Raw genomic sequence first — 17573 nt, 5'->3', positions numbered from 1 at the left:
TATTAGATGTTACAATGTGAAGAGTGAGGCAGTGGCTCCTTGGGACTGGGAGCACAGGCTGTCCTGCAGTGGGCCAAGACAGGGCCCACAGGCAGGGCCTGTCCCAGTGCCCCACCAGGAGCAGGGCACCAGGGGCACTGGGCTGCCCCAGCATCCTCCATGGGGATGGGGTCCAGCCATGGACCCAGCTGGGTGTGGGGCATACCCAGGCAGGGCAGGGCTGTGGGGAGCTGGAGCCCAGCCCTGCTGCGGCCTTGCTGGGGCAGGGTCTAGCAGCCTTGGGGCTGCTATGGGGCCTTGGCATGGGCTTGGGCCTGGGCCTGGGCAGAGACCAGTGAGGCTGGTGGCACCCTTAGAGAAGAAGCTATTGTCTTTGGTGGTACCATAGGCAGAAAACACATGACTAGAAAATGAAACAGAAGCATAAAGGCTCTTGAGTCCCACTTTGCTTCTATTTTCTTCTTTGTTATCATTTGACCAGCTGATTTTGAATGTGTTTTCCAACCTTAATGATTCTATGATTCTGTGATCCTGTCTGGCTTCGCATTCATGCCCTTAACTGAGCTGTGATTTTAGAGCGTCTGCCAGTTCTCCATATGAGTCCTATAAAAAACAGAGCCATTGGTTTTGACAAAGACAACAGAGTTAGTGGTATTTAAGAATTATTTGAAGTGAGAAGGGTTTCTCTCCTTTGGCATAAAGAACTTTGATTTCTCATTTCATTCTCCACATATGGAGCTCAACAAAGAACGAGGCTGGAAAGTGCTCGGCTTTCTCCAATGGCTGTTACAGATTGCCTGCAACCATATGTTCAAAATTCCTAACATTTTCCTTTTCTTATGTGCTCATAGATGTCCATGATTAGAGTATTATTTTATATTAAATAAGCCAATAGTATTAACATCATCCCACTATGCACTTACATTTTTTTTTTAGTGGAGATATACTTCATACTTTGCTTTATAAACAAAAGTACAGCAAACTGGAATACACTGTAAATCAATCTTATTTTCCTGATATTTATATTATATATATTAGATAAATGCTGCTGTTGTATATAGCTAGCAATGCTCTGTATGTATTTTTTTTTCAAAACGTGTTCCACTCTGAACATGTCTAAGGAATTTGTGAAGCTCAGCCTAATTTCCCTACATGTCTCTCACATTATCTCCATGGTTTGGACAGCTGCACTCTCCAAACTGTTTTGATGCCCCACAAAATATTAAAAAATGTAACTACTGGAAAAAATATCTGGTAAGAACTCTAGAACCTTTTTTTTTTTTTTCTGTTCATCACAAACCTTTCATCTTTGGGAACCTCCCACCTGAAAGTCCATGACAACTGTGAATTCATGAAAATCTAGCGTACAGTTAGCTAGGTAACAGGTGAAACAATTCAATATACCAGAAAGAATAGAAACAGAACTTTGTGCTGGACCATTAATTCAGGATGCACTTCTAAATTAGGTTATCACTTTCTGATTTGCCTACCACACATGCAGCATTATTTATGATTTGGAAACTGTTACATAATTAGAGACATGATTATTATTTGTAATCTGCAGATATTTTCAGTCTTAGTAAAGTATTACATATTAAAATTCATAGCCTCATACATTTCTTCAAAGTACACTTGCAAGAACATAATTGTTTAATCTGCCAGAAATATCTCCCACCAAATTTATAAACTCTTGATAAAATATATATGCCAGAATGTATTCTTTTTTTTTTTATTCAAAATTGGGCATCAATTCCTTTCCCATATTGAAACCAGAATTCATTTGCCAAATTCCCATTTGGACAAATTAGTTCTGCATAGGATATGATAAGATATCACTTAGATTAATGCATCTCCAGCACATTACCGATAATGATGGTCAAATTAATTCATTAAAACTTTGACCATCGTTAGAAATAATGTGCTCAAGAAACATTAATCAAACTTCATATCATATTCTATACAGCACTGAATGTAAATTATATGAAGTAATTCTATAAGAACTTCAAAACAATAATTGGTTCATATTATTGCTTAAATAAAAGTAATTAAACAGTATTAGATAATTAGACTAATATTTTGTTACATAGAGGTTACTGTCACTTAACACATGGTATGAGGAGGACATACCAGATAGATATTGGTAAAGTAGAACAAGTATGAATGCACTTTAACATTAATACTTTTTTATATTCTGGATGAAAATATTTGATACTCCAGGGAACAAACACAAATAGTTCTAAAATGAACTGAAGTACAGATCAATAAAGTAATTCAGGCTGTCATCAGAAATCAAGATATAATGTACTTCAATGTGCAATCCTACAAGAAACATAAGATATATAGAATTAGGATTTCTGGATTTGAATTATGCTGGTGTGGCACCTACTGTGTTCTTATTAACAACTTTAAACAATCAATAGAACTTGTTTCTCAAGGAATTTAATTAGGTGGGTTTCTTTTATTTGTTTGTTTTTTGTTTTTGTTTTGTTTTTGTTTCAGTTATTACACCTATAATAATGTAGCTTTAGGAAAACTAAATCATTATCTTTCCTTGTAAACTAAAATGACTGAAAACAGTGTATCAGTTCCGAAACCTAAACTTGCTTGTGTAATAACATATTTTTCACATTCATCACAACTGGTTTAGCTTAGAATGAAAGCTTTGATAATTGCCTTCCTTTAAGCAGTATAACTTTCAATAAAGCCAGTAATGACATCTTTGATTTGAACTAAAGAAATTTTGATGTTTGACACACACAAAAAACACGTACCTTTTATGTTGGTTAGAGTTTCACAACATTTATTTTCATTATATTGTTACCGTTATATTCTCATATCAATGAGAAATACTGATATGAAGTTTCTAGTTTCAAGTGACTGAACTATAGTCATCTTTCAAAACAAAAGTTTGTTTAACAGTCATGAGATTTAGGCAATCTATACCAAAAACACAGGAATTATCATTCTATCCGTGTTCTGTTTGCCTGGGCAGATAGTATCCCACACTTGCAAGAGATGGTAGCTTCATTTTTGCAGTCATCTTCTCATGGCAGTGCTGTCAAGTTAAAAGGAGTGAGTGGTACTCTTCGCATAGCTTTGCAAAAGCTGCAAAACTACAAAACTTTTTGTACTCCAACTGCTATCCTTCTTTGCTAATTTATCTATTCATGATAAGGCATATGGGGTTGGAATACAACAAGTAAATTCAATCAACATAAAAAAAATAAATAAATTGTTTTTTTTTTGGGGGGGGGAATTTAAAGAAGCACAGAATTATTTTCCTATTTTATGTATAGATAAATTTGTCATTGTCTGAAAGAACAATATTTATCCCATAGAAACCAAAAGGCCAGCAGGAAATTTTTGGATGTGATTCCAAACTCTAATAATAGCAGCAATGTTTTTATAATAAAATAATAATTTAATACTTTTACATGATCATATGATTGCTAAAACAACCAGTTTTTAGAGATACAATTTTTCAAAGGTTTTCTAGTAAAACCTCCTACTCTCTCAAATTCATGCTCAGTTTTGTCAGCTAGGTTCTGAAAAATATCTATATTATGAGATAGGTGGTTGAAGATATTAAGATAATTTTAGACAAATGCATACCAATGCAAATAACATACAAAGATAAATGTTATTTCTCCAGTAGTATTAAACTATCAACTTGACCCAAATACTAGAAATGCATTCACTCAGTGTATGACAAAGCTTTTATGGAAGTTACTTATATTTCTTAGTTTCAGATTAATCCTATGGAGCTATTCAGTCCATTCAAACTTACCTTTTAAAGCAATGTGAGATTTTCAGCTATTTTAGCTCAAGTCTATCTTAATTCTTAAAAGGTGCATAATCAATTTTTCTGGTCTACCCAGCAACTTTGTTTAACCAGAGATCAGATCAATGCTGCATTAGGTAGCTGTCCTGTCCATACATGTACAGTATGCTGTTTTATAATGAAGCAGCCTGATAATGGAAATATGGCTTTTAAAGTAATTTCTCTGCAAAGCTTTCTTAAGCAGCTAATCTTTATTCTAAAACAAAAATAGGTGGTGATTTTTTGGAAAACTACTCTTTCAGAGGCCTGATCTAGCTAACAAGTGTATGTTAAATACATAAAATTCTAAATTATGGTTATTCCGGAGAATAAGAAGCATTATCCTCTTTAAGCATCAAATTGAAAAGCCCTTTATTTGCTGATGTAAGTTATTTCTTTTAAAGATCAAATGCACAATGTGACAGAACAGGGCGGCCTTTTAAAGCTACTCTATGGTATTATAGTGTTATATCCTGTAGATAATATATCACTTTTCATTAATTTCTACTTACAAATTATTCATTTGAATTATGGATTAATAAATCAATAGTTGAAATTAATAAAAAGTATAAAATAATTGTCATTTTTAGGAATGGAATGCAATGGAAAGTTTGAAGAATATAAACTACCACAATTTAGAAGCAAATCTAATGTCCTGGAATGTAGAAGGGTTACAGGTAAAATAATCTAAATTCAGATGGAAAAACAAAGCATCTCATGATTATGGATTAATATGTTTCTGAAATGCCAAAGATGTCTTGATATGCTATGGGCTGGACAAGACAGCCTCCAGAGGTCTCTTCCAACATCAGTGATTCAGCAATTCTTTGCTGATAAAGACACATAAACACTACTTGTAATTGGCTCCAAATGCCAGAAACACTACATTTTTTAGTTGAAGTTGTTAATGATCATCCATTACAGTGGGTCATCCATCCATGAACAGTGGATACTAATACTCCCCTGGTTATACTTCCTTCTTTTCCATACAATTAATAAGTTATTAATGTTAAAATAAAATAAAATAAAATAAAATAAAATAAAATAAAATAAAATAAAATAAAATAAAATAAAATAAAATAAAATAAAATAATAAAATAAAATAAAATAAAATACCTCGGTTCTCAACCTGACCTTTTTGAAAGAATACTAATAAGTATTTTTCTTTGGCTTTTATTCCACAAAAAAAATTTGCATATGCTCTTAGCTGCAAAATAGCATAAGCCAATCAGACTCATCCAGTAATATTCTGAATTTATTTTGATCCATGTACTTCAATTTTGATCTGTACTTCAGATCCTTTAGTCCAATTCCATAGCGAATAATCCAAATTAAAATTAATCAAGCAATCACTTTGCTATGTAATTGAAGCTTAGCATTGGTTTTCCAGAAGAAATTTCTAATAAATTTGCAGAAAGATGGGACAAAGGGAATACACAGTTTTATTTCATCTTGTTCTTAAAAGTCACCATTTATTTTGGTGGAAAATATTCTTTAATACTTCTGCATACCAGAACAGTGCAATTACAGAAATTTAATTAATTCAAAGATCAAGATAATGTTTAGCCATTTCTCTCAAACTACTGGAGGTATCTATTAATAGTTTAGAAAGGCAAATAAAAAGTTAGCTTTTACTAAGTAAGTAAATGTCTTCCAGTAAGAGTATTATAACTCTTCATATTCTTTCAAAATTATACCAATATCAACTGTATAAATAGTTAACTGCAAAATTAGCTTTATGATTAGAAGAAGATGATTGCATCTGTAACCATTGCAACCCAATCAGAAAGTGATTATTTATATCAGTCATCAGCTTGGCTGACATCATCCAAAATCTTGTACACTTTTTGAATGTCAAAGAAGTGTAACTTATTACTGACAAGTCAGGAATTTATTATTTTTAATAGTATATAGTGTTAGGTTGATATCTGTTCTAACAAGCTCAGGTAGTTTTCCTTTCCAAGGTAGTTTTTCCTCTATTCAAGATACAGAAATTTCCAAAACTCTTCTGTAGCCATCTCACTATATTTCAATCTATGAAGTTATTTCATTTTAAGCTCCCTGAGCTGTATTCTCAGGGACAGGGTATTTAATTAGTTGAAGTGAGGCAGGTATTTTTGCTTCATTCTCTAGCTATTTCTTTGGCACAGAAATTTATTGCAGTGCTTCTCTCACTACCCTTCCAGATAATAACCTTCTTATGGTTTGGACATCAGTGCTGTTAATCCAAAGATAAAGCAGATTAAATACACTTTATAATGGTTCCTATAACACTTCCTAAGAATACTGTCTCTGTACCCTAATATAAGCAATAGTGGTTACTATAATACAATCAATGATCACAGAATTATAAAACAAATTAGTTTGGAAGGGACCTCTGGTCATCTAGTTCTGATGACTTGTACAGAGCAAGTCTAAACACATCAGATTGCTCATGGCTATGCCTAGACATGTCTTGAACATCCTAAAGAATGGAGACTCCACAGCCTGTCTGGGCACCTGCTTCAGAGTTTGACCACAGTCACCGTATAGATACTTTTCCTGATATCTAATCAGAATTTTTGATATTCCAACTTGTTGCCTTCACCTCTTGTCCTGTCCCCGCACCTCCAAAAGAGATCTGGTTCCTTCAAGTCTGTATTTTCTGACAAGGTAGTTGTAGATGGCAATAAGGTTTCCCCTTGACCTTCTCTCTCCCAGCTGAACAAATCAGCTTCCTTAGCCTCTACTCATGTGTCCTGTGCTCCAGCCCCCGGCTATCTTGGTAGCCTCCCATTGGACTCACTCCAGTGTCAGTATCTCTACTAATGGGGAGCCCTAAACTGAACGGAGCACTACAGGTGCAGTCTCACAAGTGCAAAATACAGAGGAAGGATCACATCCCTCACTCTGCTGGCTACATTCTTACTAACACAGCCTGGGATGTGGCTGGCCTTATTTGTTGCAAGAGCATATTGCCGGCTTCTGTTCAACTTGTCCTCTAGGATACTTAAAATATGAATCTTTGCTCGTCTCACTTCTGGCATTCCTCAGTCTGTCATTTGGGGAAAAATAAAGGAAGCTACCATTGAAAAGTCTTTTTCTAATAAGTGTATATTTCAAAGGTCTGTACAAATATACCTTCTTTGTAAAAGGGTCTGACATGATATCTCCCTGTTACTTACATCTCCAGCCTTTGTAACATGAAAAAATAAACCAAACATGTCAATTATAAAATTTTATTGTGTTCTGCAATAAAGAATTTTGCTTTACAATACAATACAGTTACAGATTAAATGCTATTTTTAAGGAAATAAATATATTTTTAAACTTTCCAAAAATATGAGAAATATCTGGTCTTTTTGCAATAAATTATGATCTTCCTTATTTGCTACATAATAAGAAATTCACATTTGAATATTGATTATTTTAGGAATCTGTTATATCTTTAACTATATAGTCATTCAAGTGTCATTCATTGGATGGTCATTCTGCTCATTTCTTTAAGTTTTAATGAAAGTCATTCTGTGATATTTGTCCTCATTGTATATGAAACAAAGCAAGGGTGGACATTGTGTTGAGTGGCTTCAGAAAAAAGTTGTGGCCTGTTTTTGTAGTAGAATAATTCAGCTAAAATATTCAGTCAGTTCAGCAGAGAGGGATTTCTTATAAGTATTGAGTAGAGTATGGGAAAGGTGTTGTCTGTGAACCTGACAGCCTTATGTTGACAGAATAGCATCATACAAAGGCTGTATATGATCTATATAAGAAAAAATACTGAATGAATCAAGTCAGTATCCTCCCTGCTTCCTATAATAGATACAAATCTCATGAAATGTCTTGAAATCTTATGCATCATTCAGTAAATAAATTTGGCAATAGCATGGGGTGGACCAAACTGGCAGTCATTATCACATTAAGGAAAACTTTAATTCATTTTGAAAGGGAAGAGGGGAAAATATCTGGTTCTTAAATATGTAGAATAAATTACAGTTGTAGACCAGTTTTAATTTTGGTATTCTTGGACATTCAGTTTCTTAATACTGCAATTGTAATAATATTCTTCTAACACTAGTGTTATTTTGCTTTGGACTGAGGAAGTATCAGTTCTTTTTTGATCCCAGTAAGAAAAAAATGACAAACAAAGCAGTTACCTAATCTTATAAGGATGGTAATTATCATAAAGGTGGGAGCAGTCCAATGTATCTCTTTGATGCTGGGAACCAGATCTGCTGCAGCATTGAATGAGACTTTCCTTGTGAATCACAACAAGCTGCACAGATCCCCACAGTGTGTTTCATCAGTATCACTGTTCTTCAACATCTTTATACTATTCACCCAAGTGAACAATGCTATAAATCTTCTACCTCTATTTTACTGAATTTTCTGCAGGTACACTAAGGTTCACTGAGAATGTTGTGCTCTTGAACATGAGCTCTTACAAGCAGAACATACAGGTGATATTTTCAAAGACAGTGAACCATAATGTCACAGTTTTTGCTCAGTTTATATAGCAGTCACTCTTACTGACATATGGGTCCCTGAAACCAAGGCATTTTATGGTGAAATTCTGCCTAGATTCTGTTTGAAATCACTATTTCCTTGTTACACAGTCTTCCATACTGACCCACTATAAATTTATGTCATGACATACAGAGCAATAAAGGCCAAATAAATCATTTTATCATTTAATCAAAATAAATACCCTGTATTTCTCTCTTTAGCACTTACAACATTTTTGGAATGGAGCTTTTGCTAAAATGAACCAACAGAATCGCTTCAGAAAATTTTGGAGTCCAAGTGGAATTTACTGGTATTTAGTGGTATTCATCAGGAAAAGCAAAGCAAAGCAAAGCAAAGCAAAAAAAAAAAAAATGGAGAAGGGAAGGGAAGGGAAGGGAAGGGAAGGGAAGGGAAGGGAAGGGAAGGGAAGGGAAGGGAAGGGAAGGGAAGGGAAGGGAAGGGAAGGGAAGGGAAGGGAAGGGAAGGGAAGGGAAGGGAAGGGAAGGGAAGGGAAGGGAAGGGAAGGGAAGGGAAGGGAAGGGAAGGGAAGGGAAGGGAAAAAAGAAACGAAAAGAAGAAAAGAAAAGAAAAGAAAAGAAAAGAAAAGAAAAGAAAAGAAAAGAAAAGAAAAGAAAAGAAAAGAAAAGAAAAGAAAAGAAAAGAAAAGAAAAGAAAAGAAAAGAAAAGAAAAGAAAAGAAAAGAAAAGAAAAAAGAAAAAAAGAAAAGAAAAGAAAAGAAAAGAAAAGAAAAGAAAAGAAAAGAAAAGAAAAGAAAAGAAAAGAAAAGAAAAGAAAAGAAAAGAAAAGAAAAGAAAAGAAAAGAAAAGAAAAGAAAAGAAAAGAAAAGAAAAAAGAAAAACTAGCTTTACTTGTTCAAGTAACTCTTTTCTGGGAACACTAACATCTTCATTTCCCTCATCAGCTTCTTCATTGACATCTAATAAGTTCCTTGGGCAGAAACTATATTTTTAAATCAGAATACATGTTTGTCTTATATCACTCATTAAAGGACAATTAAGGTATTTGAAATGTGTATAAAGCTCCTTATTGTATGATGCATGAGAAAAGTTAACTCAGAACTGGAAGTTCATAGCTTATACCTTATAATAGACTCAGAATGGTTTGGGTTGGAAAGGACCTTAAAGACCTGCTTGTTCCAATCACCCTGCCACAGGCAGGGACACTTCCTACCAGATCAGGTTGCTCATAGTCCCATCTAACCTGCCCTTAAACACTTACAGGGATGGGGCATCCACAGCTTCTCTGGGTAACCAATTCCAGTGCCTCACCACCCTCATGGTAAAGAATCTAATCTAAATCTACCGTCTTTCAGTTTAAAGCCAAATTTAAGTTTAACTGGTTCGTAATAGGGAAAATGCAGAGAGGTACAGCTGGTGCTTACTTCAGGGAAAAGCAATGCACCTTAAAGCTCTGGCTGCCAGGATTCCATCATAGCATTAAGAACTTGTACTAATGCATCAAAAGCATGGAATAAATGAGACAGGGATATCACAAATATTTTAGCACTACAACTTACTTAATTTTGTGTGTACTGTTAATTAGAGGCAGTCTCTGTGTTTGAATATCATCTCATGTCAAAGAAAGTATCATCACATGCTGAAACAAAAATGGATTTGAAAAACAAATTCCATAGACTTATTATGAAGCAAAGTTACACAGTGACCATTTATACAAAAATCATGACTGTTTTTTTTTTTTACATACAGACTTGTTAGCAAAATTACTAATCTTTGTATAAAATGAGAACATATTTTATTGTCACACAAATCACACAAATGCAGAAAAGTAGTGGTTGAAGAAAAAAAACTGTATGGAGAGCATAGTTTATAAATAGTTCTACAATACATGTATAATTCAATTACTATGAACATATGAGAAAGTAAATAGATAAAGTTACAAGTAATAGTATTTATTTGTTAAAATAACTAATTTTCTACTTGGGTGGGAGTAAATTAGCTGTTTTGAAATGCATACTTATCAGTTGTTCATACTCTGGAGCACATACCAACACAAATGAACCACCAGAGAAATATTTTGTACATTAAAACCTTCAGCAGTTCTACTGCTACTGTGATTGGAAGACCATATAAAAATCTGTTTAATAGGCAGCAGAGATGAAGAAAAGAACATGAGCAGGAATCCAATTAGGCCAACTTGCAGCGTCCAAGAAAAGCAAGAAAAAGCAAGGTTTTTCTAAGCCACAGATGCAGGGAGAACTCTTAAAAAGGGCTACAGGTTGTAAAGTGATATATTGTGGATCTGGGAATTTTGAATGCACCATTCTTTCAACACATTCAACTTAAATGTACAAAGACAGTAAATTTACATTTCATTATCATGAAACACTTAAAAGATTAAGAAGCCTCCAAAAGAGTAGCAGGCATATTATCAAATCCTATACAAACCTCTTGACTTATTTAGGTGTCATGAGAGAGCAGAACATGAGATAATATTCAGATTATTACTCCCCAAAGCTCTGACCAATGGATTTTAATTAAAATGATTAGAAATTTAAAGGAAGTACTATTATTTTCTCTTAATAATGAAAGTGTACTTAAATTTAAAAGGAAATAGAATTCCATCAACATAATGCTTTTTTTCCTTTAGGGATGCACTGTCAACATTAAAGTAGGCACAAAATATGGACACATCTTAAGCAGAAGCATGTACAAAAAGGTTATTTTGCATTTTGTTTCAAGTCTGTCTCTGGACTTCATTCCTTCATATTTTCATGTCTGCTGTTGCTAAGTTCTGGATTGCCTAGAATTTTGTACAGTCATACAGATTTAATGGAAGCATCAATATCCACAAAATTATCAGATAAGCTGTATCCTCTGTTCATTACATACATTAATTCATAATTCATCATTTAAAAGTGATATTAACATTCTAAATACAAGTGAGACTCATTTTTGCTCTGATTTTTTTTTCCTAAAGTAAAACTTAACTTTTTGAACTGTACGTATATAAAGAGATATGTAAAATGTCAAATTTGATCCGTTTTACTATGTGTATTTTTTAGAGTGATTGACAGACACATAAATACTCAACTGAGAAGGTGGTGGTTGTGGCTTGTGTTTATCTGCTAACATTTTCAAGGCTTCCATCACACACTATTGTTAAAATATTTTCCTCTGGGAGAATAAGCAACTGATGTTATATAGTCTGGTTGGATTGGAAACTCATGTTCTTTCAGTTCAGCATTCCATTTTCCTGAATATTTCCAATCCTTGGAAGTTGCTGTCATGAATACAACAGAAGTCAGTGTCTTTTCTATAAACTGCTTCTTTCAATCCTTCCATCAGTAAGTGACCAAAATGAACTTTACAAACAGAAGTTCAAGAGATCTACTGTTTAGGACAAAGTGTCCATTTAGTAGTTTTCCATCTCTTGTTCCTCAGAGGGGGTAAGAAATAAATATTTACCTAGTGTGTACTGCCCAACAATCAAACTCATGCTTGTGAATATGCCTACTTGTGAGCAGGCATATGCCTGCACCTTGTGTGGAACAGGTCTCATCAAGAGGCCAAAAATCTAAAAGTCTAAGATTGCAGATGATAAAGGAGAACACAAAAGTTAGACTGTGTCTCCTCCTTTAGAAAAACTGGATTATCCCAAAACAAAATTTATATATTGTTTTATTGTTTTGTTTTGTTTTATTCTAATAAATTTCATCAATTTATTAGAATAAATCATCAATCAAGGTGCAGCAACATAAGACCTCCCTTAAGAATCTTTAATGGTGTCAGCCTAGATAAGGGTAAGGGAAACATCATGGAATATCATTAACATTTTACATTGTTTTCCATTAAGGTTGCAGAAGTTGCAATATAGGTTCCCTCCACACAGCTTCAGGTGGAGTAAAAAACTGGGAACTTATTCTGGAGATTAGTAGCAGATACTAGGAAAAAAGAAAAAATCCAAACAGTTTTTTTGTTTGTTTGTTTGTTTGTTTTGTTTGTTGTTTTTTTAAGGAGAACTTGTTACACACAGACCCTATGTAGAAAGTATAACCTATGCTTAGGCAAATCTGATTTTGTAAAATGCAAGTATGTCTTGCTTGTTTAAATTCCAACACAAATCAATCCCATTCATGCATCCAAGTAGAATAACCAAACACATTATGATAAATATTTGTTTGGACAATTAATGTGAACTAAAAAATTCATTTATTCTTCCTCCTCGCAGCCTTTTCCAAAAAGTTTTTTTTTGTTCTCTTTTACTATTGCTTATTATCTACTCCTTTCAGTCAGTTACATATGACTGAGATATATATATATATATATATATATATATGACAGATATATGACTGGTTTATGGATATTCAGTGTTTTGGTTAAAACTCCATTATATTATCCTTATGAACAGGCAGAAACTTACAATATGGGAACAGTGATTTATTTTTCTTTGTCATTTTGCTCTAACATATTCTTGTGCTTTCATCTGATATTTTCATGCTTACTACTAAAAATGAATAATTTTGAGGAACATATTTTCCTTCTGCTCAAAACTTACAAAAATTAATCATATTGATTTTATCCTCCTTCAGTATACTGTATGTTTCTTATATGTGCAATCTGCTGCTCCTGTAAACAAAAAGCCCATGGTAGTTCTGGAAAAGCTTTTATGTCTATGACTCTTTCTTTGACTACCCTTTTACCCTTTCCAATTTTTATCTGTCTTAGAAACATTGAATCATAGAATGGTTTGGATCAGAAAGGACTTTAAAAGTCACCTAGTTCTAACCCCTTGCCATGGGCAGGGATGCCACCCACTAGACCAGGTTTCCCAGGTTTCCAACCTGGCCTTGAATTCTTCCAGGGATGGGGCATCCAAATTTCCCCCTAACATCTAATGTAAATTTCCTCTCTTTTAGATTGAAACCATTCCATCTTGTCCTGTCATTATCTGCCTGAGTAAAAAGTCAGTTTCCATCTTTTTCTAAGCCCACTTCAAGTACTGAAGGGTCCCCAGAGCCTTCCCTTTTCCAGGCTGAACAACCACAGATCTCTCAGCCTTCCTTCATAGGAAAACCCTACCCTAGTCTCTGGTTTTGTGGTCTCATTCTACTGATTTTGCTTAGCTTAGATATTCCTTTAAAAAGAGATATAAGTTTGGGCTTATGCAACAGCTTGTCAGCTTTCATGTTGCACTTAATATCTTATATTTAGAATGCTACTTAAATATAGACATGTCTTACATGGAGTGTAACTTGTTAGTCTTCTGACAATAGCTACGCAAGTTATGCTGCTATTATTTCATCAGTCTTATAAAAAATAAAGGAGGATCTGATAAACACTGAAACTTAACAGTATATGTATTATTTCCCTATCTGTTTAGAAATTAAGTATTGCTGTTTTACATGAAAACTGAAACACAGCTATATACTTAAAAATACATTTATCTACTGAATCTCTTTCTGATAACAGCTTGTTGTACATTCTGATAGCAGCTTGTTGTACATTCACAAATAGCAATTATTTAAAACTGTTTAGAAATTATAACCTACCATATAAGGTATTCCAATGAAATTGGCTGCCATAGTTTCAGATGTATGAGGATTTTTCTGTTGCAAACCATTAAGTATAATAAAAATATTCTCTTAAGACTTTTGATTAATGTGTTTATATCTCTCACAGTCCTTTAGTCCTTTTTTTTTTTTTTTGACTATTTTAAGTGACATAATATGTATTAACATAGTCTATAAATGAATATTTTTTTTGTTTTTGCACCCCTTATCTTTATTGTAAATGAAATATTATGGTGCCAGAGAGCTAGCTAAGTGATGAGTTTTGTTCTCTCTAAAGAAAAGCTGACTGTAGTCTACTGGTAGACTACCTTTTTCATTGTAAACTTTTAACTTGGTTATGATAAGATAATAATCATAAAAATATTACACATTGCTATCCACATATGTCAAATTAAGATAATTATAATGATTTTTATCTATCTCCAAATTCCACCCATAAGAAAGGATTTTTAGTCACTTACTGCGGATTCAGGACTTTCTAGCCATTCTTAGGGTGATAACTGCAGTGATCCTCTCCTATGTAATTCTTAGTGCAGTTCAAAAACTACATTTTAAAATTGTTTACATCAGCTATTAGATTGTGTGAAATCTGTGCTTCTTAATCAATTTAATTAAATGTTGTTAGTCACTTCCCATGCCTGCTTCCACAGTCTAAATTAGTTTCCATTTACTTTGTATTTGACATTTTACCATGAAGATTGTGTAGACTCGATCTATCTCCCTTCAAAACAGAACCAAAATCCCATAAGTTCAAACTTCATTGTTCATGTCTCAGAACTCAGTATATTAATATACCAAACAGAATAAAAAGATTAAAAGGGTCCAGAATTTTCTTTCTTCAAAGACCAAGGAAAAAGCTATGGGAATTGATTTGTTTTTGTTTTTGTTTTTGTTTTCATTATGGTTATACCAAATTCTATCCTCATAACAGCGAGAAAATTATATTAAAATCTTAAGCTACACTGCTGTACATCTGAGTAACTTAATGAACTGTCATAGAGTTATTCCCAAATTGCACCAACATCAAGAATTTAATGTATGGATTACCTGCTATATGTATTATTATGCTAACTTTTGTCTGAGACTGCTCAGCAACTGTTAGGCTTTACATTACCGACATCAGACTTTTAATGAGAATGCCACATTTTCATCTACAGTTGCTTTGTATTTCCAGTTATGTGAAGAACAATTCTGCTAATACTAAACACATTGTTCAGTAAAATATTTCAATTAGCCAAGGTCAGCATGCTTTGGATAACATTTCAGTGAAATAAAGAATTGTGAACATTTCATTTTGTGAGAAGTTAGAATATCATATGAAAACATGAAAGGTACCATATCAATCATGTATGAATTACATGATTCATTACGACTATGAATTACAGTTTCATGAAACACAACACACCTATCTTCAGAAAGAAAATTCCCTTATACTTATTTATTCTTCCATGTGCCCGGTGATAGGATGAGGGGGAATGGGCTAAAGTTGCACCAGGGGAGGTTTGGGTTGAATATTAGGAAAAAATTCTTTACCGAAAGGATTGTTAGGCATTGGAATGGGCTGCCCAGGGAAGTGGTTGAGTCACCATCCCTGGAGTTCTTCAGAAGATTTTTAGATGTAGAGCTTAGTGATATGGTTTAGTGGAGGACTTGTTAGTGTTAGGTCAGAGGTTGGACTAGGTGATCTTGGAGTTCTCTTCCAACCTAGATGATTCTGTGATTATTTAACATATATAACATATATATATGTAATGTATGTAAAAATGTATGTAATTGTTAATTTATATTTTTGTAGCCTTTTGCACAACAGTGATATATTTCTAAAAATTGAATAGAGTTGAGAGAGCTAAACAGACTAAGGATATCACATCAACAGTTTCTGTTTACTCTGAATTACATAATTTGCAATGTTCTAAATACTTGGGTTTCTCTTCCATAGGTATTTGTTTTCCCCTTTCCATTTCTTGTTGTTGTTGTTGTGACAAGACACAGTCTTTTAATTTAGAAGAAAATATTTTTTCAGTAAAAAAAAAAAAAAAAGTATTAAAGAAAAATCAGAAAAATCACAAAGCTGCTGCATGATATTTTCTCAATAAAAAGACAGCTGCAGATGTTTCCAAAGACCTATTTCAGATCTTTGAATCTTTTTCAAGAAAAAAAAATCTTGAGTCACCAGCATTGTAAGATGCCTTGTAATGAAATAAACCTTCTATTTTTATTTTTGAATTTGAAGATGATCTGGTGGATAGTATGAATCCAAGGAGGTATCATGAATTTCATAAGGCTTTCAGAAAGTTTTTTGTGGTGCTGTCATAAAATATGGAAAAATGTTTGATAAAATTATGCAACATATAAATATAGCTGTAAAGCTGAAGTTAAAGATTACATTAAAAAGATGAAACAGAACATTTCTGAAAATGATATGAAGCTGGAGTCAGGCACCTTAGATGATGATATAATTTTAAATTAATTTAATTTTAGAAAATTTGTCTGAAATCAATAAAATGAAATTTATTGAAAATAAATGGGAAATACTTCTCTTCAGTGGAGAAATCAATACAAAATAAAGGCTTCTGAAACAGCAATGATGCAGGAAAGACTTGGAAAATTATAAAGTAAAGCTTTCACATCTTGTAGTATTAAGGTCAAGGCTGGAGCACAGCACTCTAGCTGCTTAGGATAAAGTTTTAATTTATATATGCATTTTTTTTTTTGCTGCAGAGATTAACAGAATGATTTGGGATTTGTAAGTGTTGCTTTAAGTTCCTTGTTTAGCTAAAACACTAAGAAGGAGAAAAGGAAAGGAAAAAGGAAGAGGAAGAGAAAGAGGAAGATGAAAAAGGAAGATGGAAAAGGAAGATGGAAAAGGGAAAGGGAAAGGGAAAGGGAAAGGGAAAGGGAAAGGGAAAGGGAAAGGGAAAGGGAAAGGAAAAGGAAAAGGAAAAGGAAAAGGAAAAGGAAAAGGAAAAGGAAAAGGAAAAGGAAAAGGAAAAGGAAAAGGAAAAGGAAAAGGAAAAGGAAGGTCCCCAGTTCCTCTAGTGTTTATGAAAAGCTGCTAAACACAGCTAATGCAGAAAATGTTTGAGAAATTCTCTGTAAATCAGAAATAAAAAATAGCTTTTTTCATGGATTTCATATCTTCAGAGTTCTGAAGGAGACAGAAGTTCAAATGTGCTCTGTAAAGGAGGAAAAATTCTTATTTTCCCCCAATGTTAACTTGTAGTCTAGACAAAAAGAAAAGATAGGAGAACAACTAGGTATTATAGCACAGGAAAAAAAAAAAAAAAAAAAAAAAAAGACTGGAACAAACTAATCATACACAAATGTTATTAGATATAATTATTGCGTCAGTAAGAAATCACACATTTTCTCAGTACAAGAGACTGTGAATCAGCTACTAAAACAAATCAGTGCACAGGCCCAGAAGTTGAAGTGAACCACTAATGAAAGACTTTTTCTTGATGGAGACTTCTTTAATAAAACTCAAATCTTTTATGTACTGTAACATCATACTTGAATACACTGTGGGCAGGCTACATGTATTTTAAAAGATGAACACAACTGATATCAGTCTATGGATGTTGCTCCATAGACACTATGCATTTTCACAGCTAAATGAGTAAGTCTCTTTAAACATTTTTTTTTTTCATATTTTGTTTAAATAGCTATAGATTTCCTGATGGATGTGTTGACTTTAATTTGGGAAATTGTACCAAGTAG

This window comes from Aythya fuligula, chromosome 2, assembly GCF_009819795.1.
Source record: "Aythya fuligula isolate bAytFul2 chromosome 2, bAytFul2.pri, whole genome shotgun sequence".
Taxonomy (NCBI): Eukaryota; Metazoa; Chordata; class Aves; order Anseriformes; family Anatidae; genus Aythya; species Aythya fuligula.
The sequence above is the reverse complement of the archived record's forward strand: the minus strand, read 5'-3'. Positions refer to the sequence as shown.